The sequence below is a fragment of the Pseudorca crassidens genome, chromosome 5 (genome assembly GCF_039906515.1).
Source record: "Pseudorca crassidens isolate mPseCra1 chromosome 5, mPseCra1.hap1, whole genome shotgun sequence".
Classification (NCBI taxonomy): Eukaryota; Metazoa; Chordata; class Mammalia; order Artiodactyla; family Delphinidae; genus Pseudorca; species Pseudorca crassidens.
The window spans coordinates 41336735-41353801 of record NC_090300.1 but is presented as its reverse complement, the minus strand read 5'-3'; positions in this window follow the sequence as shown (position 1 = coordinate 41353801).

Here is a 17067-nt window from a genome sequence, read left to right as displayed (position 1 = left end):
CTCTCTCTGATGTATGTCCTGCCCCCTTTCACCTACTCTTAGCCTCTCTCCTCTGTACCTCCTTTCACACACACCTTCAGCGTCCTATCCACTGTATCTTTCTCTTTCATCACCAACATAGTTCTTGAAGGCCAATGACAAGGCCAGGAACCTGAAAAAGAAAGGTTTTGTTTTGCTTTATTTCTAGAAACTTGTATTTAAATAGTAAGAGTGAAAGCATAGAGCATAAGTTCATGATATGGGGAAGGATATTTGACTACATAAGAATTATTTTCCTTCTCTGCTTTCTCTCAGGACAAAAAGAAACTTGAGGCAGGATGAGAGAATAGGAGTGGAGTTATTAGAACTGAGATGCCACTGGGAGCTGTCTACTACTCTGTATCAAAGAAGGCATCTGAGTGGGAGGAAAGCAATGGCTGAGGGAGGCATTTAGCCATGTGGGCCTGAGCAGGCAGGGCTCCCTGGGTCCCGCATACCAAGGTGACTGTAGAATGTACTGTGAAACTAGGACAGGTTTGAGAGTGAAGAGAGTGCTATTAATAACAATTACATAGAAACAACAGGCGAAACCTGGCAGTGTCCACCCTAACCCTCAGCATCATATGGAACAGCATCCACTGTTTCTGTAGCAGTGGTCCTTCCCATCAAAAGGCATCCAGAAATGCTGAGGGAAGCCAGCAGTGATGAAAGCTGGGTCAAGATAAAGGAATTTGCAAAGTGGCCTGATGTGAGGGAAGGAAATCTTACCCCAGGGGGCCGAGCAGCCCCGAAGTACAGGCCTGTCAGGGTCGAGGATTGCACTGAGACCAGACAGTCTTCCTATGGTCAAGAGAATATATAAGTCTCCCTAGAAACTTAGATCACCCAAAAAAGAAAGGAGGCAAGGAGACAATCTGAAACTGACTGAATTTAACGTTCAGAAGTGACTGTTGATCTTGAATGGGCAGAATTTTTGTTCAGTTCTCAATGGAAATGAAGGTTTTGTAAGCTAGACACTGAGGAATATTGATGTTTTTGTATTCCTGACTGCCACGTCTGTGTAAAATTTAAAACTCTTTCAACTCTCGTCCTAAGACTGTTGATATTTTTATAGTTTCAGTGTCCCCCTGCGTCATCTGAACTTGGTGGAACTTAGTGGAACCCATCAGGCCATTCCCAGGTAAGTGAATCACACGTATATCTGCCACAGGCAGGATTGCATATATAGGCTATGATGGGTAGAGTTTAGAGGGAAGAGCGTGAGGATACTAACCTTCAAGTTTTAGCAGGAAGAAGTTTGAACCAGAGCCTTTTCCAAATGAGGGTCACTACTTTCAGTCAGAATAAGAACAATATTTATCACAATGGCTAAAACCCATGCGGTTAGAGATTCGAAGCACTTTCACATGTATTCACATTTCATTCTCCATTTTTAGATGAGGAAATGCAGGTCCAGAGAGGTTGTGTGACTTGCTTGACTTTAACCAGCTTTCAGGGACTCAAAGCCAGATACTGTGTTTCATAAATTTCCTTAAATTGCCAGTTTAAGGACTAGCACCCAGAGACATGGAGAAAAGTCCTTTACACGACCAATAATCTGGACTCTATCCAGGAGCAAACTCTCTATGCACTGAATATTTCTTAAGAGGTCACTTCCTGTCACTCTCAGTTTATGATATTAATAAACAGCATATGGGTTCTTTGCTCCACTAAAGCCTTGGATTTTTTTCTTTACCTGCCTGTTGTAAGTTTGGTTTCTTCTTTCCTGTTAATTTGCTAACCATGGATTGCTATTGGTCATCTTTATTATCTTTTAAATGCTTAACGCTGTGTAGTGAGTCACTTTGTATTCCTACAGCATTTTTGCTGCTTTAATAGGCTACACATTTCTTTTAGAATATCGTTGTTGAAAGAAAATGCAGTTCCTCTTGATAGATTTTAGAACATTGCTATTTATAAAGCATGGAGCAACCCTCTCTGAAAATATTTAAGTGTTTGGTAAACAAAGAAAACACCCTGAAGCCATCAGTGTTATGTGTGCTGAAAGCTATGCTATCTCTGCAATCACTGCCTTAGGGAAACATCAGAAAAAACCACTCTTGGTATGAAGAAAAGGGAACCCTCCTACACTGTTGGTAGGAACGTAAATTGGTACAACCACTTTGGAAAGCAGTACGGAGGTTCCTAAAAAACTAAAAATAGATCCTGCAGTATTACAGTATGATCCTGCAATCCCACTCCTGGGCATATATCTGAAGAAAACTCTAATTCGAAAAGATACATGCTCCCCAGGGTTCACAGCAGCACGATTTACAATAGCCAAGACATGGAAGCAACCTAACTGTCCATCAAGAGATAAATGGATGAAGAAGATGTGGTACATATATATATAATGGAATATTACTCAACCATAAAAAAGAATGAAATAATGCCATCTGCAGCAACATGGATGGACCTAGAGATGATCATACCAAGTGAAGTAAGTCAGAAGGAGAAAGACAAATACCATATGATATCACTTGTATGTGGAATCTAAAGTATGACACAAATGAACTAATTTACAAAACAGAAACAGACTCACAGACATAGAAAAAAACTTATGGTTACCAAAGGGGAAAGAGATGGGGAGGGATAAATTAGGAGTTTGGGATTAGCAGATACACACTACTGTACGTGAAACAGACAAACAGTAAGGTCCTACTGTATAGCACAGGGAACTACATTCAATATCTTGTAATAAACCATAATGGAATAAAATATGAAAAAGAATATATGTGTTTACACACACACACAAAACAGAATCACATTGAGATACACCAGAAACTAACACAACATTATAAATCAACTATACTTAAATTAAAAAATGCTTAACAGGAAAAAACGACTCTCCTCTATGAGGCTTTATAGCCTCTTACAGAATCTAGAGACTTAGAAATCATCTACATTTTCCCCATCTTCTCCCCTTTGAAGGAGAAGAGGGGTCCCAAAAAGGAAAAGTAGAGAGTGTACAAAATGGGAGGTAATTATTTTCTTATTTTTTAAGGTAGACAAGTTCTGATGATAAGTGCCACTTAAATTCATGGCCTCGAACCTGAGGCAGGCCCTATTCCTAGGCAACAACCAGGATCAATGACGTTTTGTGATATTACAGGAAACGTCTGGGATGTCAGACCAACAACAATCCTGTCCCAACCTTTGCCCTTTATTGCTATAATTCACTCAAACTTCTTCCTTTAAAACTTGAAAGACCACTTGTTAATAGACTTAGAAAGTACTTCCAGTTCATAAAAACTATTTTGGGGTCCAATACCTAAATCCACTCCTCCCTTGTTGGAGTATTGATGCGGTGATGATTTTGACCAAGTTCCTATTTAGGTCCCAGTCCTACGGGCTGACCCCATTTCAATCACTTACAATAAAAATAACAAACCTGGGCTCTTAGCATGCAGTTCAGCATGAAGTCAAATATTTCTTCAGCCCCACATTGGAAAAGCAAGTAATGGCCCACACTTCTGATGTATTGTTCCCACCTTTTGTAGGCTGATACTGCCTCACTACCTGGTAGAAAAAGTGACTCCATTTCCCACCCATTCTTCATCCTCAGGAATACCATTTTGTGTAAGATTAAACTCACTAAAATATTTTGAAGAAGGCTCTCACTGATATCTTCCATGTGATGATCACATTTCCTCAAGTTAAGAGGAGCCTCATTAATAAAATCCACAAACATTATGAGTGAGAACGTGACTGGCAACAGTAAAACAAGACATGTATTTAAGGAAGTGGTTGTCTAATGAAAAGAGAGTCTGAGAGATCACTTAAATCTGGAGAAGCAGAAGTAGTTTAATGAGATTTCACATCAGACAGAGGTTGGCAACCCAGGCTCTGCTGTGAATGAGCTGTGTGACCTGGGAAATTTGATTAACTTCTCTGAGTCCCAGTGTCCCCCTTGGCACAAGAAGGAAGTACAGATTACAATTTCTACGAGAATTATAGATAATGAGTAGAAAGTATAGTGCTCAATAAAACTGTAGACATTATTATGATAACATCTTATCATTTATTATTACTTTATTTACATTTTAACACCTAGAGTGTTTTATAAATGTGTCAGTAAAGGATGGTGTGATCCTCTAAACAGATATGCTGCCCATCTGGGGCTCGAGAGGCCATGTGTCATCCCAGAAAACAGGAGATGAGGATATGGAGATTGCAGACAATCTTTTTCAGAAGATTGCAGTGACGTGGGGGAGAGAACATGATGGTAGCTAAGGAGAAGTATGTGTTGAGGGGGAGTTTTAAAGATGGGACAGGCTCGAGCAAATTTGATTGCTGTAAGGAAGGGAGAATCCAGTATGAGGGACAGGCTGAAGATCCTAGAAAGAAAAGATGACAGACAGAGCAAGGTCCCCAGTAGATGGGGTCAGGGAGTCCAGAGCACAAGTACATATATTGGTTTCAGGCAGGGGCTGGACAATCTGTTAGTACCACAGGAGAAATGGTGGGAAGAGGGTGGATACAGATGCAGGAGGGTTTAGAGTTAATGGAAGGAAATTGAGGAGGCTGCCTTCTGGTGGTCTCTGTCCTCTCTGTGATGTAATAATGAAGGGGTCACTTCTCTTATGGGGATGAAGGAGTCATTGGCGAGGCTATGTGTTTGAGGAGAGGATGTGCTCAGGTACTTTGCAAGAGGAAACAGATGGCACACTCCAGAGAGTTTAACTAAAGATAATTAACAAGGGGCTGAGTCAAATAGATGTGGACTGGGTTAAGGGAACAAATAAGGGAGGATGAGGTACCCAGGAACTAGCAACAGTGGGCAGGAAGAGGGAAGGGAGCCCTTGAGTGCTGGAGCCACGAAAGGGGAATCGCTCAACACAGACATTAGTCAGAGGGACTCGGCCCTTGCCAGGCCCATGGGGAGACAGGGAGGAAGCACAGAAACAGAAAACCCAACCTCTCTGTCCTCTTGGCCTCTGATTCGTCTGTGGGCGCCTCCCTTGACCAAACCCAAAAGGAAGCTAGAGGGCAAGAAACCAGATGATGTCATCTGTAGAGTTCAGACAGTCAGGGCACAGAAAAGACATGGGGGAGAATTGATCCACAGGAGAAACAGCAAATAACCAGCAAGTGGAGAATGTTTGAAATGGCCACTGTGGAAGATGGATGAGGAGTTGCCTAGGGATGGGGCCTGACTGAGGTGGGAGGCCATGAATTTCAGTGGCACTTGTGAGTGCTGGCCTGTGGTTGTCCCTGGAGTGCTCAGCAGTCGAGGTGTAAGCATGGAGAAATGGGATGGTTTGGTTGACCCAAAGCTGGGTTTTTTCAGGCAGGTGGGATGGAAGCCCAATGGGGGGTTGAGGAGACTGGCACTGGAAAGACATGTGATGGATAATGATATGTAAGATCTGTGAACAAGACACTGAAAAGAAGAAGCTGCTGATAGAAAAAAAAAAAAAAAAGGTCAAGTTCTTGCAGGCCAGGTCCATTGGTTCACTGCTGTTTCTCTGTGGTCTCTGAAGGGTCAGGGCTGAGTGGACAGGAGGCTGAGATCAATACAAGGATTTAGTTCTGCTTGCTGGGCCTCCTGCCATGGGTATCTCTTGGGTTGTGATTGTTAGTTTTTGCCTGGCATGTCTTTTTTTGTTGGTAAATGGCAACTCCTCTATTCCATGTAGATATCATTGGACTATAAATCACAAGGCCTACATCATATTGGTGGCCACATCATCCAGGCCTTTGTATTTTGAGCACTGTGGTATGTCATTTACAAGCTATAATGAACAAAATCCAATCAGAGCCCTTCCACAGGATTTGGTATGTGGACACGGGGGGAGAGAGGATCTCTTCCCGTTGAATTGTAAACCTAAGTCTTCCAGGGTCCATCTTGGCCACACAGGCCATCCAGCCCCCTGTGGTCATTCCACCTTTCACCTTGGAGCTCATTCAATTCAGTGTTGGAGCAGCTTGTGAGTGAGTGATAACATCATCAAGAATCACAGAATCATAGATTCTTCTGGTCCCTGGCCAAGCCCCTTAATTTTACAGATGAGTAAACTGATACCAGGGGGGCCTAAGAGACTTGCCTATGATTACCTAATTATAAAGCAGTGGAGGAGGTAAGTGAAAAGATCCAGTATTTATTGAAATGTACTGAGTGAGTGCTAACCACATGCCACACTGTGGGCTTTATATACATTCCTTCGTCCTTCAAACCATCCTGCAACATTGGTTTATCACCAGCATTTTCCAGATGAGGACACTGAGGGTTACAGATTTTCAATAACTTGCCAGGGACAAGTTAATGGCTGGGCTGGAATCCATGCTTTGGTCTCTCTGCCCCAAAGCTTCCCAGTCTTTAAACTCCACAGCGCCAGCCCCCTATTGCAAAGATAGAATGAAATTTTGAGGAGTTCTAATATAGCTTTAAGTTGAAAACTTCTCAGATTGATACTACTGGCTGGGATACACAGGAAGTTGGCCTTTTCCATGATCTCTCCACCATAAAATATTTCTAGTTGTGACCTTTGGGGAAAATCTTAGCATACATGATGTCCTTAAACAGTGAAATGTGTTACAAAAACACCAGGCTTCCAAATAGCTTCTTCCATTATTATGATGGGATAGAAAGAAGGGAGAAAATAGAAGACGCTTTCACTGTCAAAAAATGTAGCTGACTTCTGCCAAAGCAGTTATTCCTGGAATGTCTAATTATTAAACCAGAGGCTGTTATCGAAAAGTCAAGCATTTGATTCTCTTCATTCCAGCGAGAAGCCCTTAGGAAGCTTAGTTTAGCAACAGAGGGGGAAAAAAATCCTTCTTCTTAGAACTGTGCAAAATTCAGTTTTATTTGAAAGAAAATCCTGCCATCTCCTTGGCAAGAGCTGCAATAGCATGCACAGTAAATAAAATAGGATGACTCAGAAGAGTCCCGAATTCCTCCTGGGGCCTCTAGGCCTTCTCTTGGGCCTGGGCCTGCCCTAACTCGGCATTGAAGGGCATGCCAGGCACAGGGTACAAATCTACAGGTATAGGGCTTACTGTTCCTCTGGCTCTGACGACCCTAGGTTCTTAAATCTTCACATTTTTATTATTATTATGTACAGTTAACATTTACTGAGTACTAATCACATGCTGTGCATTACGCTAAGACCTTGACAAGCATTTTCCCATTTAAATGCCCCAACAACTCTATAAAGTAGGAAGCACTATTATCTCCATTTTGTAAATGAGGAAATTGAGGCCTGAAAAGGTTAAGTAACTTGCTTGAGAGAAAACCTGTGTTTTGTGCCTCTTGGTGAATCAGAGTGAGTCCCTGTCCTTAGGCTCCTCGGCAGAGAAGAGAAGGGAAGGAAAGGAAGCCAAGCTTTCTAGCATCTACTTTGTGTCCAACACCAGGCTAGGTAGGCACTTTACATCTCTTGTCTCTCTCTTCCTCTTGATAAGCCTGGTTTATGTAAACAACCCTATTTTCTATAAGAGCTAACTAGCCAGTAGATGGTTGAGTGATGATTTGACACAGATCACCCATTCTAGAGATCCGTTTCTACATACACCATGTATGTGAAGACGACTGAAATCCTGGCTGCGATACTTTAGCTGTAGGATCTGGAGCAAACCCCTGAGTCCTAGAAAAGAGGAATAATAATCCCTCCTTAAGTAAATAGAATGACAACTAAGATGACGTATGGGAATCCTTACTGCATTCCTCTTTCCCACACACACACCTCCCTCCCCTGGTTTCTGCATCACCACCTCGTTGACACCTCTCAGTTCCCACCCTGCTCAGCAATGCTCCTTAGTGCCTTATATGTGCGGCAACTGTACTTGAGCCCCAGGAGGCCTCCACATTATCTGAACCCACATCTTGGGGTGGACCTGGTCCTCACCTGTTATTTAGTAAATGTTGACTGTTGAAGATCCCCTGCTGTTTTCAGTCACAGGGACTAGAGATGTCTTTGCAAAGTCCCAAAACCCTTCAGGGATCATTTGGCCTGCTGGTCCCCTTTGGGTGACTTTAGTCTCTTTTACTTCAGAAACCCTGGCCACAAACTCAACCCCTTCTTTAAAATCCAAACTCCCAAAGCAGTGCTGCCTTTCAAATATCCATTATCATTTTCCTTTGAAGAGCTACTTCCTCCAGCAAATATTGATTCGATTTTTTAAAACCCTATTTTCACCAAAAATTTGAGAAAATATGTAAAAGAAGTCACACTCATACTCACCCCCATGGCATTTAACCACAGTAAAAATCAGATAGTCCTAGAGCTGCAGAGTCACCCTTCTGGTCCTCAAGCCAAGCACTTGGCCTATCACGTATCATGTTTGTGTGAGCCACACAGATGAGAAACCCATTGCTCTGACTGAGCATTGACCAACAGTGCAGGTCAGCCAGGAAAGGCATTTATAGAGGTCGTTTCACAGGGCAATGCCTGAGTCAGTTTCATTGTGTGTATCTAGTATTGGAATGAGGAAATTTAGACCTGTATTGCTCTTGAGCTAGGCATTTTACCAATACCACAGGATGTAAGAACAAAAGTTCTCAAAGGACTAAAAAGAATAGAACACAGTTCACTCAGAAGGCACAGTTTCTTGCTAGTGCAGTGGTTTATGACCAGAAGCGTCAACAACATCATCTGGAAACTTGTTAGAAATTCACATTCTCAGGCCTCAGAATCAGCATGTCAGCACCATTCTGATAACTCACCTACAAGAGAAATGTTCTGCTAGCCAAGAGAAGCTATCTGCTTGCCAGGATGCTTTTCTAGAACCTGGACCCTGCCACAGAGTCCTGGAACAACCCCATAGTCATGAGTCCTGAAGTTCCTGGACATCTGGTCAACCCTACACACAGAGGTGAAGAGTCAGAGAGCACCCTGAAGGAGAGAAAGGGAGACCAGGGCCTATGCTGGACCTGGTACAGAGTCAGAGCACCTTTGCTCAGATGGCATTAAGGGCCCTAGCTGGAACTAACACTGGAGAGGCACTTAGAAAAATTTGAGGAAGGTATTTCAAAGCATAGGAGCCCTGCAGTCTATGGGGGCCAGAGGAGAGGAGCAGTGGATGGCACAGGGAGCTTCACTTGCCCCGGGTCTAAGTACGATAATGCTGTTGGTTTCTGTCTGCACAGCCTGCTCCCACTTGTTGATTAGAACCAGACTCTACTGCTCCTGGGCCAGTCTTTGGTGCTTCCACAGAGCCCAGCAAACATTTTTCATGTAAGAAGAGCTCAGGAAAACTTGCTAATTGCTCCATATATAAATTCTGTGGTTGTTTCTAACTAAAGGAAAAAGCATATCAACTGTGGTCTGACCAAACCCCCCACCCAACCCCCGTGAGAAGCTTGTCTGAGTCACAGGGCAATCACAGCAAGTCAGTAGCACACCTGAGACCAGGAGAGTACTAATCAGGCCTTTCTGACTCTGAATACCTGCTCTTTCCACTATACCATGTTGTTTTGGGGCCATCAGAAGTTATGGAAGCCTGAAGTTGGGAAGGTTAGGTCAGGTGGAACCCAAGCAGGGTTTGGGAGGAGTCAAAAATGTCTCTGGGGGCTTCCTTGGTGGCACAGTGGTTAAGAATCTGCCTGTTAATGCAGGGGACACGGGTTCGAGCCCTGGTCTGGGAGGATCCCACATGCCGCGGAGCAACTAGGCCCGTGAGCCACAACTACTGAGCCTGCGCGTCTGGAGCCTGTGCTCTGCCACAAGAGAGGCCGCGATAGTGAGAGGCCCGCGCACCACGATGAACAGTGGTCCCCACTTGCCACAACTAGAGAAAGCCCTCGCACAGAAATGAAGACCCAACACAGCAAAAATTAATTAATTAATAAACTTCTACCCCCAACAACAACAACAACAACAAAAATCTTCCAGGCATTAAAAAAAAAAAAAAAAAAGTCTCTGGTAAGGGTCTCTAAAATAAAGGGTCTACAACCAAACTATGGCTACAATGGTAGGTATGCTCTCCTTTCCTGCAAACTATCCCTCATTTGGACTGCTTTGGTTTAAAACAAATTATTTGTCACTCCTACCGAAAGTGGAATCTAATTCCCTTCCCCTGTATATGGGCTGGCATTAGTGACTCATTTCTAATAACTTTAATATAGCAAAAGAGATACTTGCTGTCTTCTAAGGGAGGTTAGAAAAGGCGTTATGGCTCCCCCCTGGCTCTTGCTCTCACACTCTCTCTCTCTCTTCCTCTCTCCATGCCTTGGGAGCCCTCTACCAACATACAAAGAATGTCTGGCTACCTTGAAGCCACCGTACTAGAGAGATTACATAGAAACAGTGAGAGATGGCCACGGAGCTCCAGTTGTTCCATACCCCATCTGTTTGAGTCTTCCACTAGATATGCCAGTGGGGAGCTTTCCATGCCTCTGCCAACACTTACATCAAATGGATCAGAGTCAAGCTGCCCCAGCCAAGACCTTGCTAAGTTACAGGTTCATAAGCAAAATATTGTTGTTTTAAGCCACTAACTTTTGAACTGGTTTGTTTACACAGCGTTACATAACTAGAACACAGTGCAAACCAAAGGAAGTGAATGATACCCATGGAAAAGTAGAGGGTAACTGGCAAATGTTAGCACTTAGAGGGATGGTTTTCAGCATCTATAAATGACATATTTTTGCCTCTTTATCCAGTAAAGGTTATAAGCAAGTGTACAAAATTTCTCCCTACCAGAGATATAAAGAAGCCAGTAAAATAGGGGAAGTGTTCTATTAGATTTGCCCAGGGAATTTTATTCTAAATGAGATTTCCACATCCAGATGAAGATTACCATGGAATCAACTCAGCATTTTTTTCCAAGGACTTCTCTTTTGCTGGTATTTTACAGATTTTCAGGTTGGAGGAAAATTTTACTTTGTAGTCTATTTATGGATATCCCTGTTGATGCTTTTTTGTTTGTCCTACTTAGAAAATTCATGGATTTTATTCTCTGGGTATTCCCTGGCATTCCCAGAGCCCAGTCTGTTGTATCTCACGTGGCTTCTGCTCCCTACTCCACCTTGTCCTCTCTCTTTTAGAATCACTGGCTCTTAATTTTGTCCCCCTGGATGCTCGTAAATCATTCAACTGCCCTGCCCTGTTTCTTTTTTTTTTCAAGTCCTGTCTCAGTGTTGTGCCCATTCAAGCCCTCTAGGTCCCTGCCCTGGTCCAGTACCCTGGGCATCTGTACTTTTCTACCATCATCACTCTCCTGTCCCCAACTCCATTCATTTCTTTCGTGGGTAATTATTATTATCTCCTAGCTAGTCTTCTTGTTTTCCAGTACCTCTCATCTGAAATCCAGGCACTGTGTTGCTATCTAATACATCTTTCTAAAACAACAATCTCATCAAGTCACCAATGCTTCCAGAGTCAAGTCCAAGCTCACGATAGCACAAAGCCATTCACGACCTGGCCACTGGCCTCCTCTAAACCTTGTCACACACTCTTTCCTCTCTCCACAGCATTTTTCCCGATAATACAGACTGCATATTGTTTCCTAAGTACACCATATTGTTTTAGTCTCCTTTGTGTTTAAAAATACTGCTCTCCCTCTTCCCTCTCTTCGCTACCCATCTCACTACACAACCAAAAAAGAAACTCCTGTTTATCCTCAAAAAGGCATCTCAGCTGTCCCCTGTTCTAGGCTGCCTTCCCTGACCCCTCCCTAAAGAGTTACTATCTCTGTTACCTTGCATGTGCTTCTATTGCTGCACATGACACAGAGAAAGAATCTAGGTATTTGCATGTCAGCCTCCCCTACTAGACTTTAAATTAAGCATCTTGGGAGAGCCTGTCCTATTTGTCACTGTGCCCCAGAGCTAGCAGAGTCATCTTCACAATAGGGCTCAATAAATGCTTTTTTCAATTAAGAGAATAAAATGAACATCCATTCAGTGGTGGATTACCTGAATAACAGACCAACTGCCCTTAAGAAAAAAAACAGTCTCTGGCAGCTAGCCAGGCAAACCTAAACTTACAAAGTTTATATCACAGTAACAAAGTTTAAACTAGATCAACAGCACTGTGGGAAGTGACTTAGCTGATTCACTCAGAGATGAGAGGATGGGGGCCAACCAAACATAAACCATGTTGCGAGTAAGTTTTATATTAACAGCACATGTAATTCTGGTTGGAGTTAATAAGCGCTATGAACTGTAAAATGAACTGCCAAAATGTCATCTCTACCTTATCCTTAGCTCTGATCTGATCTTTTCTTTTTTTTTTTTTTTGGTCGAAATTAGGTATGTTCCAATTAGGTATATTAGGCATATTCTTAAATTTCAAATATTAATTTGTACTGTACTGTAGCAGAGATCTAATTCTTTAAGCTTCTCTCATTAAAAAAACAAAAACAGGGCTTCCCTGGTGGCGCAGTGGTTGAGAGTCCGCCTGCTGATGCAGGGGACGCAGGTTCGTGCCCCGGTCCGGGAGGATCCCACATGCCGCGGAGCAGCTGGACCCGTGAGCCATGGCCACTGAGCCTGTGCGTCCGGAGCCTGTGCTCCGCAGCGGGAGAGGCCACAGCAGTGAGAGGCCCATGTACCGCAAAAACAAAAACAAAAACAAAAAACAAGGCTCTATTCTCTAAAATCTAAAACAAAGCAGTTTAAAGTAGGTTTCCTGGGAGACAGATGGCAGATAGCAGCAAAACTTCCTAGCACCACCAAAGCTGGTAAAAGGGATACCAGCGTGAGCATGTACAGAGAAGAGGGAAGGAGCAGGAAGCAGAAAGGTGGGTCGTAAACCCTCAGGTGTTGGAATGAATACTGGACTGTCAGGACACCTGGGTTCCAGGAGGACCGCTCCACTCCCTGGCTTTGGGGTCTGGAACAAAGCACATTCCCTTCATCAACCAAAGGGAGCCTCAGGTTCCCTTTGGTTGATGAAGGCGCTGTCCTAGACGATCTCGAGAGGTCCTCCCCAGCTCTGATTTCCTGCAGTCACTGGTATTAAAAGAGCTTTAAACAGTTTACTGCTCAAAATATCAAATTTGATCTCACTACAGTACAGTAAAAACCAATGTATTGGGAATTTAAGAATATAACTAACATACCCAGTAGAACACACCTAATTTTGATCCATACTTGTTTATAGCAGGGAATAACCTTAGCTAAAGGTTAACTTTAGTCTTTCTAAATAAAAAGACTAATAAACGTTTCCATATGTTGCATCTAACTCTCCCATCAGATGGTAAGCTTGGTACATGCTGCTGCCTGGCTCATCCAATGACCATTTAACATGCCTACCTCTCACTTCTACTCGCTGCCACTTCCCACCCTGGGGTATGGAGTTAAACACATCCATTCGTGTGCTGGTAAATGTTTAACAACTGGCTTGGGGAAGGGGACTTGATTTGTAGCATTTGCTGGTTTCTGTAGTGTAAATATTCCCACCACGGCAGAATTCAAGCTATTCCGAGTGGTATCAACTATACTGCAAGTTTCCTGAAACTCTAACAATAGGTCCTCATGAGCTTAGATATAGTTGTTTTATAATGTTTTGTTAGTTTCTACTGTACAGTGAAGTGAAGCAGCGTTCCCTATGCTATACAGTGGTCTGATCTTTTCTTAGATTAACAGTTCTGAGTTTAATCTTCAAACATTAATAAAAATGGAAAGAAGTTGAATTCGATCCAAAACAGAAATATCAAAATTATTACAAGTTAGAAAGTGAGTGATAAGAAAACATTAAAGGGCTTCCCTGGTGGCGCAGTGGTTGAGAGTCCGCCTGCCGATGCACGGGACACGGGTTTGTGCCCCGGTCCGGGAAGATTCCACATGCCGCGGAGTGGCTAGGCCCGTGAGCCATGGCTGCTGAGCCTGCGCGTCCGGAGCCTGTGCTCCGCAACGGGAGAGGCCACAACAGTGAGAGGCCCGCGTACAGCAAAAAAAAAAAAAAAAACAAAAAAGAAAACATTAAAGATGTTCAAGAACCAATTTCACTTGTAGGAATTAACCCCAAGAAATTAACTAAGAATTTGTACAAAATGTTTGCTACAATAAAGTTTGTAGGAAAAAAAAATTTAATTGTGAAAAAAATTGAAAACAACCTACATGCTTAAAATAAGAGATCAGATAAATAATTAAACATCCATACATTTGATAGCCAAGATATGGAAATGTAAACATGTAATTATGTTCAGAAATATAATTATTGAAACAGTTAGATTACAGTATATGTATAGTAAAATTCAGTTTTATAAATTTACATATGTATAAAATATGTATGGAAAAAAGTCTGAAAGAAAATACAGCAAAATGTTGGCAGTAATCATCTCTGAGTTTGAATTATAGATTTTTAAAAATTTTGCTCATTTGTATTTTCTATGGTTTCTAAAATCACCATATGTTACTATATAACTTTTTAAATTAATGTAAAATAATGGTAGAAATTTGTATGATTTAGAACCAGAATAAATCAGGAAACCTTTATAAACTTGGTTCCCCAGAAGCATAAAATAAACACATGGGTAATTTAGACATAAGGCCAAAGGTAGGTTGGGATGAAGACATGGAGATTCTACAGCACCAGATTGAGGAATTTGATCTTTATTCTATAAACAATATGGAGCACTGAATCTTTCTGGTTCAGAAGAGTGACTTGAACACAATTGTTTAGAAAAATATTTCATCGGCGGAATTGGGCTTGGTGGCTAACTGGATTAGATGGAAAGAGGGGAAAGCAGAATCCAATGTTTCCAACTATCAGGTTTGAAGTCTAAGACATGGGGCAGACAGTGATGGCTTGGACAGGTCTAGAAAAAGAGAAGGAGGAATTTGGAAATGCAGAAGGAAGGTCATGAGTGAGCTGGACGTGAGTTGTGCTCTATCAGTGGGACAACAGCCACTGTCCACTCTTTGAAACTTGATGTGGATTCTTTTCAGAGGAAAGACTTTAAAAAAAAAAGAAAGAAAAAATAAGAGTGTATGTGTATGTGAAGTTGACACAATTCTTTTTTTTTTTTTTTTTTTTTTTTTGCGGTACGTGGGCCTCTCATTGCTGTGGCCTCTCCCGTTGCGGAGCGCAGGCTCCGGACGCGCAGGCCCAGCGACCACGGCTCACGGGCCCAGCCGCTCCGCGGCATGTGGGATCCTCCCAGACCGGGGCACGAACCCGCGTCCCCTGCATCGGCAGGCGGACTCTCAACCACTGCACCACCAGGGAAGCCCCTGACACAATTCTTATAAGCTTCCGATTTCCTAGACCAGTATTAGATTTCACAGGCCACACTTAACAGAAAACTAAGTTTGGAGAATGACTGAACTGAGTCTCTGAAGAAAGATCTACCAAGGAAACAGAAGAAACTATATAGAAAGTAATTATTTTAATCCTGAGTATCTAAAGCTGAAAAGACATTAAAGGATCACAAAACCTGAAAAAAAGAGCAAAGAAAATGTGAAGTATAATATTTTAAAAATCTCTTCGTTGATAGTTTAGTATAATTCTTGACTAATTTATCCTTTGCTCTTTTCCAAAGAGCTGTCTTGTTTTATCCCTTTAATGTATTCATAGTCATTTATAATTTCAGATGAGCTCTTTTGGTTCATTCCAAACTGGATTTTAGTGAAAAAGAACTGAATTGAATGTTGACGTGACTTCTCATTGTCTCCATGGTCTCCACTTCAGGCTGAAAACTTGGTACAATGAAACATCATTCTGTATAATCACAAACCTCAAAGGGCGTATTATTAATCAAAGGATGTAAGACTAGCCTGTATCCTGAGTATCTAGAAGAGAGATGGGTGATCGAACAGAAGAGCCTGTCCATATGTAAGGACTGTGGGAAAGTTTACAGAGAAGTAATTGCTTGGTATTCCGTTGGAAAGCCATTTTACTTTGATACCCTTTGAGCAAATGACTTACCCAATACTATAATGAGGACAGACTAATTCAAAACTTAACACAAATCTGAATTCATTTCGTCTTTAACTTTTCTGGAAAGAGAGAAACCTACAGACAGACCCATACAGATTTTTAAGCTCTGATTGTGAACACCATCCAGCTCCCTTTACATAAGCCAAGCAGATGTTTGGGGAAAAGGAATCTAGTCATCTGGATTCAAATAGAGGCAGTTTTCTTAAATGAGAGCAGTGGGCTCATCCAACATATGTCATCAAAGTGTCCGTCTCTAACTGAGATGTCAGAATGAAGATCTGAGAAGCATTACTCCCAAATGATTCAGAAAATTGTCTTAAGAGTCATTATGAAATACATCCTAGAAAGTCTGCAGTGCTGGGCAGATTGCATGTGATTCAGAAACTGCCTTTTTTTTGGAAGCTACTTCTTAACTGACACAACCATAGGAGGACAGAGGGGTGGTACCTCACTGTGGGGTGAAGGGCACAATTACATAGACTCCAATGTTCTTCTGTGCTTCCTTTTTTAAATTTTATTTCCAGCTCTATTGAGGTATAATTGACAAAGAAAAATTGTATACATTTAGGGTATACAATGTGATGTTTTGATATACATATACATTGTGAAATGATTGCCACACTCAAGTTAATTAACAAATCTATCACCTCACATAGTTACCATGTATGTGTGTATGTGACGACAATTTAAGATCTACTCTCATAGCACATTTCAAGTATACAGTAGGATACTGTTAACTACAGTCACCATGTTGTACATGAGATCCCCTGAACGTATTCACCCTGCATAACTGAACCTTTAAACCCTTTGACCAATATTGTCCCTATGCACCCCCATCCCCTGGTAACCACCATTCTAGTTTCTGCTTCTCTCAGTTTGACTTTTTTAGATTCCACATGTAAGTGATATCATGCAGTACTTGTCTTTCTGTAGGCAAAAGCTTCTTCGCTAAATCAGATCTCTCTAGGTTTCTGAACAAAACATCTCCTCTCATCACTTTAGTACATTTATTATTTTTCTATATTTATATAGATAAAGAAGACTTTCTATTGTGCCTGAGAGCAGTAATAATAATATCAAAATGATAATATCAGCACATGTAAATGTTTATCATTTCCAAAAACTTTCACAAAAACTCTGTGGTTAAGAAGAGTACAGATTATATTATCACTATTTTACAAATGGACAAACTAAGGCTCAGAGTCTATTAAGGCTAAGA